The 16700-nt window shown below is 38.0% G+C and overlaps 1 long non-coding RNA gene across 1 annotated transcript in view; it reads left to right on the forward strand.

The window, feature by feature from the left end:
* The window catches only part of LOC139937098 (uncharacterized), an 85958-nt gene extending 78283 nt beyond the window's left edge, over positions 1-7675 (forward strand). The window contains exon 4 of the long non-coding RNA XR_011786048.1: positions 7492-7675. This is a non-coding gene — a long non-coding RNA (uncharacterized lncRNA). The remainder of the gene's footprint in view (positions 1-7491) is intronic.
* The last annotated feature ends 9025 nt before the right edge of the window (positions 7676-16700 follow it).

Here is a 16700-nt window from a genome sequence, read left to right on the forward strand (position 1 = left end):
CCCACCCAAATGTAAAACGAGTAGGGTTTCGTCTCGGCGGCGTGTTGAAAATTGGAATTAGAATGTGAACAACATGTTTGTGGGCCGTTTTTTTTTTTTTTTTTTAAACCAACCTTCCGCTTTAATCCTGTTATTTTCCTGTCATGTTGGCTTCTGATCCCCCAACCCCACCCCCCTGTTGACACCCGTTCAACAAGTGGAGGCAATAAACAATGGGAAGCATTCTTTGGCTATGTTTTCTGACTTATGTCAACGTTAGAATATCTCGACCTGCTGCCACCCATGGTCTGTGTCAAGTTCCCTATTCGCAATAACAGATATGACTGCTGATTCTCCTCATACGATAACGTAACCAGACTTTTATGTTCCATTCTCAGTTTACTAACATTGATTTGAAGAATGGTTTGACCCTGATAAAGTCATCTGCTTTTACAGGTATGTCCCAAAATTCTGGCAAAATTATTATTTTTGTAAAAAAGTGCTTTGGGTCGACAGTCTGAGGAATTACCAGCCGTAAACAATAAATGTGTCAGTTGATGTGGAAAGTATGTCAGGTCCATGGATTTTCATCTTTGAACATGTTGAAAGGGCAAGGCCTTTTTCATTATGCAAAGGGCACTTCCATTTGAAAGTCTTGAAGTCAATGAGAAACTTGTTAAAGGGCACCAAGGCCAAGACTAGGGGCAACAAAGGTCATAGCCTCCATGGCCTGCATGTAATTTCAGGCCTGTATGTCTTTATTTCAACTCTCAACATGAACATTTTTAGGATATGGGGGTTACATTTCATGCTGTAAAAACTAGTCTGCCGTCTTATATAGCGCTTTTCACATCCGGAGGGCGTCCCAAAGCGCTTCACATTATTACCCCTGGTTGCTGGGCCTTAATTCACTCCTTAAACCATCTCAGCTCCCTGGTGGGGAGTACGCAGCCTGTGCAACATTATTATGCGCTACTCGGCTAAATCAATCACAAGAACCATCTCTGCCCTCACAGTTACTCATTTACCCCTAGGTGGAGAGAAGCAATTATAGTTAAGTGTCTTGCTCAGGGACAAAAGTGTTACAACCGGGATTCGAACCCACACTCTGCTGAACAGAAGCACCAGAGCTTGAGTTCGGTGTTCTATGTCTTGCTTTGTATATCAAGAGGTCCTTTCCCTATGTATCTGGCTAATTGTAAGAGTCAAGGCATGTCTGGAGTATGCATGGGTGATCACCTAATGATTTGGTGCAGTCTGATGACGCTCGTTGCATGGCTGGCTTCCTTGAAGGATGTGAGCGAAGAAACGCAGTGATACACAATGAGAGCACCGGGTCTTGTTATCACTCCCCCAACCCTCTTCCCAAAAGATAACTTTAAATTAATTGACTAATTAATCAACTAGTTTTTGCACAGATTTTAATGAAAGCTTGTTGACATTGTTTTGTTTGTGCTTGTGTTCTTAAAAGAAACTAAACCTGAGATGGTTAATGCGGTATCTTGACGTAAAGGGTTTTGGTATTTTTGTACGACACAAAACACAAACGTCCACAGATTAAAATTAAAGTTACACAGGTTTTTAAAGATAATTATTGAAAGCTTCCCTTAAGTTACCACTTGCTGAGGTGTTGTAGTATTTTAGGAATGAGTAAAATATATTCATGAAAATAATTTTCACCTCAGTGAGAAGATAACAGATTCACGCAAGTTTCCTGAAAAATTGTATGTGATTTTCAATTTTTTTTTCTTCTCAAAATCAGCGAAGCTGACTCTTCTACAGGTAAATTAAATTACATACATCTTTAATCACAGTGGGGGTTCATGTCATGTCCAAAAAAAACCAACCCAAAAAAACTGATCTACAAAAAGGTATCAAAACCCTTTAAAAAAGCACCATAAGAAATATGAAAAAGTAGTGACAGCTTTGCCCGCCTTTAAAGTCTGCCGACTTCAACTGTGGAGTCTTTTTAATTGTAAATCATTATGTGTTGTGCCACATGTATGTACAACTCCTTGACCATGCCCCTGATATTAGAAACGACCCAATATTATTTGATGTTCAGACATGCAAAAGTAGTCCTGTTTCCCCTTCTATGTCCTCCACACTTAATTGCTTGCAGAGTGCGTGTTTGGATTTTTAACCAAAGCAGTTGACGGTTTGCCGTATGCGTTTGAAGAGTCTTATGCGAGAGCAAACCGTAACCACACACAGATGAAACTTACGCATGACTCAAGTCATAGGTTCAGAATAATCTCCATGTTTCTCCACTCTTTCTACTTTTAAAATTCATGAAACGAAACTCTCTCAAGAGTATACAATACTTGACCTTTTAGATTTTGTTGATTTTTTGGTTTTGTTTTGTTCAGAAGTATGTCTCTGGTGTATTGAGGGTTCTTGAATCTGATCTAGCAATGCAGAGGTGGTGGGTTCGAATCTCCAGAGTGATTTGCCGGTGGATTCTTAATAATAAAACTAAGAATAGTAACAGTCATTTTTTATATTATAAGTTATCACACAAGCGTGAGTGGAATACGGAAAAATATAGCGCCATATGTTTTTCGTATTCCTCGAGTGCGCGTGTTATAACAAATTTATCTTCCAGTTTCACAAAAACTTGTCAAGATGTCTAACAATGCAAACACTTGGAAAGAGAAAAAACCCATAGAAAATAAATGGGGCATTAAAGATGAACTACCCTTGCATTTTGTCTATAATTCAAAAAGCTTGGACCACGGCTAAAAACCTACTAGGAGAAGTTCATCATTTAAAAAAATACTCCGTTTAAGAAGGTGACTGTGGTTTGATTCAATCAGCAAGCCATTGATATAGTCATAAGCCACTCTGAATAGTCCCACCTAGGTTTGGTTAAGTGGAAATTTAAAAATGTGGAGCGGAGCAGAAGGTAATAGTTTCTGCCTCCTTGGGCTCTGATACGGAGATGAAAAACGCAGAGACATTTCATCAAAGCCATAGATGGAGACAGGTGCCTCCGATATAAGGCCAAAAAAAAACACAAAAAAAAACAGTTGATCGTCCCTGCCTGCTCGCATCCTTTTGGGGAGCAGCATCCTTTCTTTTATTTTTACAATTTTGTATTTTTGTTTTTTTATTTTATTAAAAATTTTTTTTGTTTTCTTACTTATAAATTCATCCTTTCAAAAGGACTCGGCCTAGGGGCTTTTCCCGAATCAAACGTCTCGAACACGTGTAACCGTCTGTTTCATAAAACAAACTTAGTGAATGCATATCAGCTAATAGTTTTAGTGGAATATCCCACCCTGTTAACCTGGGACCTCATGTCAAAATTAGATATAAAATAAGTTTTCTTTGAAATACTAAGCGGCCATCTTGAAAAAAAAAAAAAAAAAAAAAGGACCCTCATCCTCCTCTTTGGGGAAAAATCCGGACGACCAACTGTTTTTTTTGGGGGGCCTAAAAGCCATCTCCTAGGATGGGATTCTGTCTGCTCCACTAGGATACAAAAACACCAACCTGTACTCCATTCTTTGTCCTGATTACTAAATCACATGGGAAAGGAGAAGGAGGAGGGGGGGGGGGGGGGGGGGTTGGTAACGTATATCCTATAACAGATGGATTTTGGAGCATCAGTACAAATCATGGTCGTTTCTGGATTACTACTTACAAGTTGAGGCATCTCATGTTTCTGTCCCAGTGCTAGATTCAGGGTTGTTGTCATCACAAGTAGATCATTATCCTGCTACTGCCATCTTGCTTCAAAATAGACGAGATATACTAGTCTGCCAGGACCAGAGTGAGGCTTGAGGTCAGAATAGTCTGGTGGTTATCTCGCAATATTCCCATATTTCAATGAGTTGTATTGATCCCACCTTCAGGAACTTGACTTTGAGGACTGCCATATGCTGAGAGACCCTCATTAAGGGGATTTGTGTGGACAGCATGCTTGTCACGCGATGGGGTCAGGGGTGAATGGTAGAAGGTCAGGGGTGAATGGTAACGCCTTCAGAGAGTAGAGAAATAATTGCCATCAGTAAGTGTTGATGGATGAGTCTAAATGTAAAGGGACTGATTATTGATACAAGGGTTTTATGGGGGTTTTATTGATGGTTAATGGGCTTGATGTACGATACATCATTTGTATGCGTCTCAAATCTGTGCGCTTAGAGAAACTCGCTTTGAGAAACTCACTTTGAGAATCTCACTTTGAGAAAATTGCTTTGAGAAACTTGCTTTGAGAAAATCGCTTTGAGAAACAAGCTATGAGGAATTAGCTTTGAGGAATTGCTTTGAGAAACCCACTGTGAGAAACTCGCTGTAAGAAACTCGCTTTGAGAAACTCATTTTCAGAAACTTTGCTTTGAGAAAATCATTTTGAGAAAATCGCTTGAGAAACTCACTTTGAGAAACTCACATTGAAAAACTCACTTTGAAAAAACAACATTTCATTTTGAGAAACTCATTTTGAGAAACTCGATTGGAGAAACTCACTCTGAGAAACTATTGAGGGAAGTCTTACAAGCAGTGATCATATTTTCGGCATTTTGACCGGTAACCATTTTTACTGATCAGCTTTGAAGGTTTTTAATGAGCTTTTCAATCTATTGGATTTCTAAAATCTAAAGGTTTCTTTCCATATTACCATATTTCCTTTCGGTTGGTAAGCGGTTTTAAAATGGCTTATTCTATTTTCTCAGTTTTGAACTGTCTGTAAAGTTAAAGAAAATGGAACATGAGGGGGGGGGGGTGAATACTAAAAAGGATCAGAAGAAATCTGGATCATCAAATTCTCCAGAGGTAACATTCATTTTCCGAGGCATTGCTTTCAATCTTTGTTTCTTCGGGCTCCAAGAAAGAGAGAGGCGACTGAAGAAGAAAGAATTGTAGAAGCTAGAAGAGAGCGGCCGGGATTACTACTAGCAGGATTGTTTGCCTCTGTGGAATTCCCATCAAGAAACAGGAATAGTGACATGATTCGGGCAAATTGCTGCGCCAGACTTGCAGAGTTCCCCCGGGGGTTTCTATTTTCACTGGCCCATGCCTGCCGCTACACGCCCAAATCTACGCCTTCACGTCTTGAATGTTGTTGTGTGCGATCATGAACTTTTGGGCCGAGTGCCCTAGATAATGTACAATATGTGGTTTGACACACTTGCTTTGCTTGTAACCTTTGCCTTTTTCAGACGAGGTGAAACTCTTTCCGAATAAATGAAGAGTTTAGATGAAGCTAGGGCTTGTTTTGAAGGTCCATTCGGCATTAAGTTTCCTTGATGTTAAATAAAGCTTTCTGTATAGATAACTGTTGGTTGACAATACAAATGGATGTCTTGAGCTGCAACAAGGGAAAGCTTATTCTAATAGGTATACTGCTTCACTCAATCTTAAAATAATTTGTTTTATTTGCTGCATTATTTTAAAATAAATCAACTTGTTTGACTTTTTAGATGAATCCCCCTGATTACTTTTAAACTCTTCACAAATATAGTTTTGATGTATTTAATAAACAAATATTACTGTCTAGATCAAAGCAAGTTTGAACCTGAAAGATTAGACCAATAAAATTAAAGGGATGTGTTTATGTCAGCAAATGATGATTGTGTTGTAAGTTGTAGGTAACATGACTGACTATGAATCCCCCTCTTATTTTTATGGTTTCTTCCTTGAGCCTATTGACCTGCCCTGCTTTTTTCTTAACCCATGGAAAACAAATGAACTCTTGTCCTGAGCCTATCTTTTCTAAGTCCATATCACAATTGTTAAATATTATGGATTAAAATGCCAAAAATAGCACCTAGTTTTCAATTTATACCAGGCGAGAAGTTGTTCAGTTATCCATGTTATAACACTGGCAGATTAAACTGAGAATAAACATGATGGATATTAAAGGGTTGTTATCAGTACAAGTTTTTTCCCCCCAGGAATGCAAATTTTTCCGGCTATTCTGCAGAATTCTGTTTTTTTATACTTTTAGTGTAAAAATTAAAATTAAATAACCCACTCTATTTAAACCGTTTGAAATTTGAAGTCTTTCCTTTGCATTTGTTCTTCCTTGAGCCCCATGACCTTGGTTGAAATTTGAAGTCTTTCCTTTGCATTTGTTCATTTCTCGGATTAGAGAATTTTTAGAACTACCAGCAGTAGTTTCAGTTAGGCCTATACATGTTTTCTGTCCTGAGTCAAGTTCGGGTGCCGCTTGAAATATCTTTCTTGAATGCTAGAATAATCAGCAAGGCTTTTGTATTATGCAAACTTTTATTTTTTTACTCCCGGTAACAACAATAGACAACTTTGATGAGTTTTATTTAAGTAGGATTTGAAACTTTGCATGGTGGGAATGCATAAAGGTTTGCGGTAACACAATGTGATGATAATTTCTAAATGAGTTGGGGTGGTTCTGAAAAGAACCGTTGGTTTCGACTTGACGTTTCGAAGAGTATGCTTTGATCGTTTTCTTGAGAAAGCTGGACACCAAGTTTTAATTGTTGAAAAAGGTAGTGAAACTGTTGATAATTTCTTCTGAGTAAGCATAGCTTAGCTGTCATTAAAAAGTGCTCGTTATGCTGGAATTTTTTATTTGTTGACCGAAATTTATGAGAATTGAAAATATTTGTACAATATATGTAGGAGCGGAAAACCAATTTGTGTTCGAGTACAATCAGTCCCATTCTGTGTTAGTCCCCGACTACTTGTCGATCAGTAGTGCGTGTGTTATCATCACCGCACCAGCTGGCAGTCCCTAGGTTGTAAACATGGGCAGTTCTTGCCCAATGATGGCAGACTTACATCATCAGAGGCCTGCCCGGCCCCGGTTTACTTCACTCCTAAAAACACTCCCATGAGCCGGCTGTGAATAGCCCCACAGTCTCCCTGGCAGAACACTCTCTCCATGGGGCTGGCTTAGAACCCTTCATCCTTTGCCAGTGAATCTGTAGATATCTTGGTATTTTAACGCACAACGTTCTCTGATGTGCAATCAATACCCTACCCAAAGGCCTGAGCTTTAAGTTGTCAAGAAGAAGTAGTCTGTGGGGAGAAAAAAAGGAGGACAAAACAATACCCGTTCTACAGTCTGGTCTTAGAAACTAAAAACTGGTAATGATTCTCCTAACACAGCCCCATATGAATATTAGCAGCCAGTCCACTCGACCCCCCCCCCCCCCACCACCCAGCGGACGAATGTTGACAGTATTTTGGCTGTACATGCCATCATTCAGCACTAGGCACTCAAAGCCTTTTATTAATGCAGCCAGTGCCATACAGGGCAGTGTTGGCATCCCATGCATACATACATGAATATAAACTTGGAACCCAAGCTGGTTATTATGTAGTGTGGACCCGCTGCCTGCCTTGATAACACATCTCCCTTCCAGTGCTTTGTTCTCTGCTCCGTGCCTCTGGGACGCCTTGCAACGACATATCATGTTAGTTGGGGTTTCCATCAGCACATTTCTCCTCCTCATGCCTGTTGGTGTGTCGGCAAACTGTAATTCAAACATTCATAATGCTTGAGCATCCCCTGTCCTAACTCCACAGATCTCTGCCTTGTTTACCATTGAGGGTCGACGACTACTGCAGAGCAAGCGGTACAGCACGGCGGGAGTGACACGGCACCCCGACAACAATCAGGGAGTGCAGCATAGCCAGGAGCACGGAAACTCCATCACTGAAATCACAACTGTGGAGCGAGAGAGAGAGCGTGTTTTCATCAACCCTACTTTACAGGTAAGAACCCCCACGAACCGAGACCAACCCTCGCTGTTTATCTTGGTCAACGTTGGAACACTGTTTCTATGAAATCTAATACTGTTTTCCCACTCATTGGCAGGCAGGTTATTCTCTGTAAGAAAACTGACTTTTAATGACTAACCCGAGAAAGCATGCGATGATTAATACTGAAACTTAATACAAGAAAAGGTGATAAATCTCATTTGAAATTCACAGTTTTTGCCAAAAGCTTGAATATTCAGAAGAAGGTGATAAACACCTGCATTGTTATGGTAATTTAAAACAGTGATCCACGTACGAGCAACTGGATTCAATGATGTAATAAACTTAAGTTTCAACCTTTCTGAATTCCTGATTTCTGATTTCTCTCTCTAAAACAAAACTGACATCTGAGCACTCTATTCATGTTAAACTTTAACCTAGTTCAAAAGGTGCCTTCAAGAAACTGTATTGTATTCAACTGATAATTTTGAGCTAGATGAAAACAGTTTAAATTTGAGGTTGATAACTATATATTTGGTTTACGGTAACACATGTGTGTATCTACTTGCAGGGTAGAGTTAAATAATAATAATAATGAAGTCTTCTATAGCACCGGTATCCACAAAAAAGTGCTCATGGCCCTTGCTCCTATAAAAATATTCCCCCTTGGTTGTTCTCCAGCAGTGCAAAAAACAAGAACAAGTTCCAATAGTTCTTTAGAGAACTGTCTTTCTAATATCATTGATACCTCACCTTGCAATGCCTCAAATCATATAAAAGGTTGATAACTGTTGCAGTTTAAATTCCTGGAAATCTGGAGCTATTTCCAGCTGATAAACATTATCAAGCTTTATTAGTTTTTTTTTGTTTTTTTTACCCATACACTGATGAAATTACAAACTTTAAAAGCTACATGTGTTTATGTCCGAGAGAAGTGTGAGGAGAGCAAGCAAGGTATAGCGTGTTGATTTGATAGTGGGACACACGTGATTAGCTTTAGGTGCACTTCTGTATTAGATGAGTGAGAATTCTGCATCACATTCTTTATATTTCTTTGAAAAATACTTTTTTTTGCGGGAAAGATCAGAAACAGAGTGTTACTTAGACTAGTATTGGTTTACTTCCATGATGTTCTGTTGTGTGAATTATCAATTTTCCCCGTACTATTTTGAATTGCAATAGTGTGTCGAATCAGTCAAATTAGCAAACCCAACTTTGCTAATTTTTTGCCGTGAGTGCAAAAGCAGTTCAATGAGATAAGCTGAAAACACTAACAGTGTTACGTCTTACAATACAATTTGTTGCATTAAGAAACATTTCACTTTTGTGTTTTAAAGGCAGTGGACACTATTGGTAATTTCTCGAAATAATTATTAGCATAAAACCTTACTTTGGTAACAAGTAATTGAGAGCTGTTGATGGTGTAAAACATTGTGAAAAACAGCTCCCTCTGAAGTAATGTAGTTTTCGAGAAAGAAGTAATTTTCCAGGAGTTTGATTTCGAGACCTCAGAATTAGATTTTGAGGTCTCGAAATTGAGCATATGAAAGCACTTAACTTTGTGTGACAAGGTTGTTTTTTTCTTTCATTATTATCTTGCAACTTCGACGACCTATTGAGCTCAAATTTTTCACAGGTTGGTTATTTTATGCATATGTTGAGATACATGAAGTGAGAAAACTGGTCTTTGACAATTAACAATAGTGTCCACTGTCTTTAACAAACATTTCACTTATGTGTTTTAACCTTTCAATCAAGTTGTTTCATTATTAAGTCACAGTGATATTTCTCAAGCTTGAATTCAGACTTTACCCCCGGTAGGCAAATTTGGTCCACGTCAAACCATGGTCAAACAGATGAAAACCTTCCAGTCTCATACAGTGTTTTGAGAGAAAAATTACTTGAGACATAACAATCACCCTGTGTGTCTGTAGGAATGAAGTCCACCGCTTGACAGGTAGACTACCTTGGAAACTTTACAGAGATACACCAGTTCTAAAAGAAACTCCCCCTGCCCAATCCCCCTCAGTAACATTTCAATTAATGCAATCATACTCTCTCAAAATCAAAAGACGAGTGAAGAAGAACAGATATATAAGGGAAACTTTGAAGGCACAGAATACCCCCTTTTTTGTTTTTAACTGTTTGAGTGATTCACTCCTGTAATAAAAAACCTACTAAGCAGGAAGAATAATCTGTGATATGATCACACAATCTGAGAAATGTTTCATGCAGAAACGTTTCTCACGTTAAATCCCTCTCTAAAACTGCGTTCCATTGAAGGGAATCGTTTCTTAAACAGCTGCAGTGCTTCTTACAAAATAAGTTGTTATGGTTGTTAATTTTAGGACTAATACCCTCCCTTTAAGACTGCTACTTGAAGATTTGTTTGGGGTAATAGAGCGCAACTGTCGTTGGCTTTTTTCCAATGATAAATTAGACAATATATATTTGATGTGTGGTAACACCATGTTTCTACTTGTTAGGTAGATTTGTTCTTTGGAGAACTGTCGTGCTTTATATTCTATCTATCTATCTTCCATTAAGTACATTCCTCCAGAGGAGTATAGTCGTACTTCTTCTACCGCGGAGTAGATTTTCAGAACATTACTTAATATTCATTCAAATTTCAAATTAAAGTCTTGTTTGGTAATTTGCAAATATTTTTTCCTTTAATACCTGTGTTGTACGTCCCCTTTAAAACGAACACTTATGACATTTTCTGGAGCCTTTTTTTTTTCGCAGTCATGTGCATGTTGTTGTGTCGGTTCTAGCACTGTCACTTTCATTTAGGGCTCACCGCCGCCTCTGGACTACTGCAGGGAGCTGCCATTCCTACTTTAGCCAGCTTCCTAATGTGGCAGTAGACCACTACACAGTGGATCCTTAGCATGAGTGTCTAGACAAGCCAGCAGTATTGGGTACCCCACTTATACATATCCTACTGGCAGGTTCGCTGTCAAGAATGGATAGCTGGTACTAGCAGCATGCCATGACCCATTGGCCCTCATTTGTGTCCCCTCCCCTGTGATGGTGTTTGTGGCTAGTTGTTAGAGTGTGCTGAATTTATCGTAAACAGCCTGGCTGTCAGAGTTATACCACTGGTTTTTCCACTTTTTGGTTCGACGCACAAGCAATCAAGTGTTGTATTCGGTTATAATCTGGGTTGTGGAGAGTTTGACTGCTAGAAATTTCCATTTTTTGTGGTTATGGATGGGCTAATCCGCTCTGTGAATGTATCGTAGGCCCTTTTTCGAAATCTACTGCTACGGCTTTGGATTCGGCTTCAGGTTCCATCTTGTTGTCTGAAGCCTTGAGCCTGTATGCAAAGCAAGCGCAAATTGTCAAAACAACATCTCTCTTAATTTTACAAATATCGGTTTAGCTTCTTTAATTGTAAACATGCACAAATCGAGAAGTTGTGATTCAATCAGTAACTAGATGACAACAAATGCTGGTCATTGTAAAATCAGCATTTTAAAAATCAAAATGCAACCCTATGTTTTGTTGCTATTTTATAAGCATTGACAATGGTTGAACACAAGTAAATTGGTGTGAGAACACATGGCAATACGATGTTCTAGCTGTAGACTTTTATTTTTATTTTTTAATAGCATCCATAAACAAGTCATGAAGCCATCAATCTTATTGCATCCTCTATGGAGAAAGTATAATTCACTGAGGCTTTCGTACCTCAGGTAGAACAATTCAATCTCAAATCTAAAGTGATTTTGAAAGTTTCTCCAGCAAACCACTTAGTGTTAAACTGTAAGAAAGAACTTATTAACTATTCACAACATTTATACCTGAATTCATAACACAACTCACATATACTAGATGTTAAATTTGCATCGGGGATAATGAATATTAATATTTGTTTTTTACCCATATACACCGATGTGTGTAGCACTGTATACTCAGTACTTTCCCCGAGTCCTGTGAAAAATCACAGGCATTTTACTCGGGTGGGATTCGAACCCACGACCTTTGCAATTCTAGAGCAGTGTCATACCAACTAGACCACCGAGAGTGCCCAGTGGCTAGGAGGCAGTTCTAATCCTATGTTTTAGCAGCGGGTACTGCAAACGATTTAATAGATGTTAAATTTGCATCGGGGATAAAGAATAATAACTCACATAATTCTACATTCATATGGACACTCTTCAGTCATATATCGTATCATGTCATCAAATTAAAACAAAAAGTTCCATATTATTTTCTGGAAATCAAATGCGAGCACAATCTCCTGAAAGATGACATGAATTATTTCCCTACAATACTTTATATCGTATAAACTTTGTTTTTTTGTATTAGTCACCAAAGTTCTATCAAATCTTAAAAGGTAAATTGTCCATTGTAAATGAAATCTTGGTAGGAAAACTTCCACAAGAGTTGCAATTGCATTTAAGGCAGTGGACGCTATTGGTAATTACTCAAAATAATTATCATCATAAAACCTTTCTTGATTACGAGTAATAGGGAGAGGTTGAAAGTATAAAACATTATGAGAAACAGCTCCCTCTGAAGTGACATAGTTTTCGAGAAAGAAGTAATTTTCCACAAATTTGATTTTGAGACCTCAAGTTTAGAAATCAAGCATCAGAAATCACACAACTTCGTGTGACAAGGGTGTTTTTTCTTTCATTATTATCTCACAACTTCGACGACCGATTGTGTTATAATGTTCACAGGTTTGTTATTTTATGCATATGTTGAGATACACCAACTGTGAAGACTAGTCATTGACAAATACCATTAGTGTCCAGTGTCTTTAAAGGAACATGTTACCTTGGATAAGGTTTTTTTTAAAAGGGTTTTGAAGCCGTTTGTTACATGCATAAAATGACAAAACTAACACTTTCACCCATTTTATGAAGTCAACATTTTGACTCCGCAAAATGGCCAACCCTGTTTGCTCCCGACGTAAAAGGAAAACCGTGCAATTTTGAGGCATGTTTGTATGGATCATTCATTGTATTCTACTTTAAAATTATCTATATAACCATATATGCATTTTAAAACAAATGGTTTCAAACCCTTTTTAGAGACCAACTCGCCCGATCCAAGGCAACGTGTTCCTTTAAGTAGAATAAGGTTACTGGTAACAAGTTCTTCTTTTTTTACTCTAATTTGGGATGTTGATTCTCAGCGTTACTGTGTTGTAGATGTAATATGCACCCTCCAGCTGTTATTTCTTTGTCCAATTCCTTAATTGTATTAGATATGTCCTACCTCCAAGATCCCAATGTCAGTTGGAATGTAACCCAATTTGCACTCAATGTCGTCAGATACTGTCCAATGCCAAGGAATTATACAGTTTGGGCTGTATTTAGTCCCCAAGAAGCGATATTAGAAATGCATGCAGTGTACACCGCAGTAAATAGATTATATATATCCTGGCTTTTCATATGTGCACTTCATTATTACGCTCTAGCTACTTCTTGACAAATTTCTAAAGTGTTTTTGTTATTCATTGTACAATCTGCGTTGTCGTCGGTTGGTCGTCCCTGTGGTATTGGAAGTTGAAGTAGTACAACCTTGAAATTCTTTGCTTTCTCTGGTCAAATTAACCGAGTTTATAAAACTGTCAATAGCAGTATGAAATTAGATTTATTACCTAGTTCTTTCTTCAGTAGCATCCGTTGAGAGAGAGATTTTTTTTTGACGTCAAGTTTAAGTTTGATCGTGTTGTAAGAAGTTCCTGACGACGACAAATGCTGTTTGACTTTGTTCGACATCCCCTTAGGATTGGAAGTAATGATTGGCCTCAAGCACTTACAAGTCCCACCCTGTTTAACAAAGGGTTTTATTGCATGAACTTTCCGGGGAAATAGAAAAAAAAAGAAGAGTGGAAATAAATGTGTCAGGCACATGTGCATTCTGGCTGTACAGCGATTGCCTTGAATTGTGCGTGCGTTATGTGGGGCGGGCGCCATATTGGCCAGAAGCGCTCTTTCTTCTTGCGTTTTCAAGCTGAAGTGATTCGAAGATATTGGTTAAAGTAGAATTCCCGGGCGAGAAACGTCGTACGGCGTTGAGTCTTTGTCTGGGTCTAGAGTGGAAAATCGATGTTGCCAGTAGTGTTGTGCTGGCCATTGGTGATGTTGCTGGTTTTGTGGTTTGTGGTTTTTTCGTTTTTTTTTTCACTGAACATGAAATTATAAATGTAGGGCAGCAATGAAATAAATGTATGCAAATGTGTGCAAATACAATACAATTATGGCAAGCTTTCATGGTAAATCTAGATATGTACGAGTCATTAAAACATCAGGGCCTGTAAGCATGTAAGCACAAACATTTGCTAAGCATGACATTTCTTCCTTGATTGATAAAATACAAGATAACCAACCAAATTTTAATTTGTTGCATATTGCTTGTTACTGGCATTCTGCTGTTGTTTTCTTAAATCCTGAAAATCATGTGGAAATTTGACTGGTAATGTTGTTTTTTATTGAGGAAGAAATTTCATGCTATAAAGCAAGTTTTTGTGCTTACAGGCTTTTTAAAATTGGGCCCTGAGCGCTTCGGTTGCCGGGATGTTAAAGACAGTGGACACTATTGGTAACTGTCAAAGACCAGTCTTCTCATTTAGTGTATCTCAATATATGCACAAAATAACAAACCTGTGAAAATTTGAGCTCAATTGGTCGTCAAAGTTGCGAAATAATAATGAAAGAAAAAACACCCTTGTCACACAAAGTTGTGTGCATTTAGATGGTTGATTTCGAGACCTCAAATTCTAAATCTGAGGTCTCGAAATTAAATTCGTGGAAACTTACTTCTTTCTCAAAAACTATGTCACTTCAGAGGGAGCCGTTTCTCACAATGTTTTATACTATCAACCTCTTCTCATTACTCGTTACCAAGAAAGGTTTTATGCTAATAATTATTCTGAGTAATTGCCAATGGTGTCCACTGCCTTTAACAATGTATTGTTGTTATACTCCCTCTAACTACTCTGTAATGAATATAAGGTATTCAAAGAGTTTATACTCGTGTTGACCTGTGGCATAAAACGCTAAGTTATCTTTCCCATTCTCCTAATCAAATCAACAAAATCAAACTCAAGTTGGATGTCAAAAAGTCTGGTTCCTTTTTGATGTGATGAGAGCTAGTATTCATTATTGGTATAGCAGACAAGGAACATGACAATGTTTAACTGCAACAGTTTCCACATGTACTTTGATTTGTTAATGAGAATATGTCTTTTTTGATATGTGTAATTTTATTTATGATTTTTGGGGTTGAACAAAGAATTGACTTGTTCAAAAATCATTTCAAATTTTACCCAGTCAGTTTCCCTTGTGGTTTATATTGATATATAATTTTATTTATACAAAAAAAACCACCATACTGGTCATTATGAATCTTACTGTTAATGATACACCATCCTTGGCGTAAAACCCAACAAGAAAAAATGCTGTTCTAAACTTATTTGTATGATATACCTCAATTGTAACTGGTTGAAACCAATTATGTCAAATTGGGGGGGGGGGGGGGGGGCTTAAGAGTTTCCCCCAGTTGCAGAAAACACCTGTTTGCCCACATAACAAATAAATATGTGCACTGACATTAAAGACATAATTCAAATTGAACACTGACCTAAAATCTAATGTTGACTACTTAAAAGGAATAGGTCAGTGTTTGGTAATGACCCCCAAAAAATAAATTGCGACTTTCCAATCCGAAAATCTTACTTTTTTCCCGTAAAGATGGTAGTGATTTCGTTTGAAACGCCCCTGTTGATTATTAATCAATAAAAACATTTTAATCTGAGACACGATACATGCATGAACCATTTCTCAGATTTCTGAGGGCGTGTGTCCATTCTTGAATGCTGCAGTCAGATATTTGTACCCACTGACGCCTCGCTGCAGACCTTTGTCATGATGCCTCCATCTTGGTCATGTTCCTCCTATCAAATAACAATAATGTATGCTAATAATCATTATGCAAATAGGAACCAGACTATTTTGTTCTTACAGCCTCGATTTTGTTACATTGATATCAATGGGAGAAATTCAAGATGGCTGCACCATAATAAAGGTCTAGACATGGATGGATACGATGTTCGTTTTGAAAATACTTTGACAGTTATAAGTTAGCCTCTTGTTTCAGCAACTATAGAGACTAACTTTTTCACAGGTGAACATTTCTTTATTAATTTGCCTATCAATCAGCATTCATAAATACCTTGAGACAGTTTCGCTATTCCTATTGGTGAAGAGCTCGTCACATGGGTGTGTATAAACCTTTGTTTATGACCAGTAAAAATTGTAAAAACAAGGGCTTGACACGCGAGCTTGCATCTGGGCTTTTAAGACGGTTTCTTCATTCATATTGGTCGAGAGCAACGGCCAGGACAGTTGTGCCACATCACGCAATACGCACGACGCGCACAGCATTCCCTTATAAGGAGTTGTTTACCCAAGGGCCTTAACATTTCATAGCTGAAGGGGTGTTGTGTTGAAAGAAATCATTAAAAAAATTATAATGTTTGCATTTATGTTACGTTTCGACCAAAAAGTGTTGATGTTTTTTAACCGAAAAGGTATTTATACATGGGAATCAAAGTGTGTTGCATCGGTTTTCAACTAGTGGTTTAAACCCGCCAAGGCCTGGTTCTTGATAATTTACCTCGACTTCGTCTCGGTAACACATTGATTCCCTTATTATGTTTTCAGACTTTAAACCAAATGATGATTCCACCTTTAGAAAAATCAAATGGACAAAACCTTTTCTGACAAAATTAGGTACAAATCTTATTGAAATCCATGTACATGGTGCATTCAAGATGTTTGGGTAGACATTTTATAACCAGTAACCAGTTTTGATATTTTGTTTTTTTAAAGAAATCATACAAAAATGTTCCTTGAAACTTTTCAGAAAGTTGTTTTCACTTCGAGTAACCTGACAAACTGGACTTTTTATGTAAACATGATAATAATGCGATACCATGTATTTGCATGTCGGCAAAACGGAATTGCGCATGCGCGTGTCAGATCCCTGCTGAGTAGTATGCATCATTGAAGGAC

This window comes from Asterias amurensis, chromosome 5 (genome assembly GCF_032118995.1).
Source record: "Asterias amurensis chromosome 5, ASM3211899v1".
Lineage (NCBI taxonomy): Eukaryota > Metazoa > Echinodermata > Asteroidea > Forcipulatida > Asteriidae > Asterias > Asterias amurensis.